Here is a 204-nt window from a genome sequence, read left to right on the forward strand (position 1 = left end):
GTTGTTCTCATGAGAAAACACGCTGGTACAAGTCTGAGTTATCTGATGGTGTTTTTTGGGTTCTGCCGCATTTCCACTAATATATGAAACTAAATCCCAGTGTGCTGCTTTGCAGGCGGAATGAAGAACCCTGTCTGTCTATTGTTGAGGTGCCTGTTTGCCAGTAGGGGTGATAATCAGTTTTGCGTGTTGTAACAGCGCCGT

This window comes from Odontesthes bonariensis, chromosome 13 (genome assembly GCF_027942865.1).
Source record: "Odontesthes bonariensis isolate fOdoBon6 chromosome 13, fOdoBon6.hap1, whole genome shotgun sequence".
In the NCBI taxonomy this organism is placed as follows: domain Eukaryota; kingdom Metazoa; phylum Chordata; class Actinopteri; order Atheriniformes; family Atherinopsidae; genus Odontesthes; species Odontesthes bonariensis.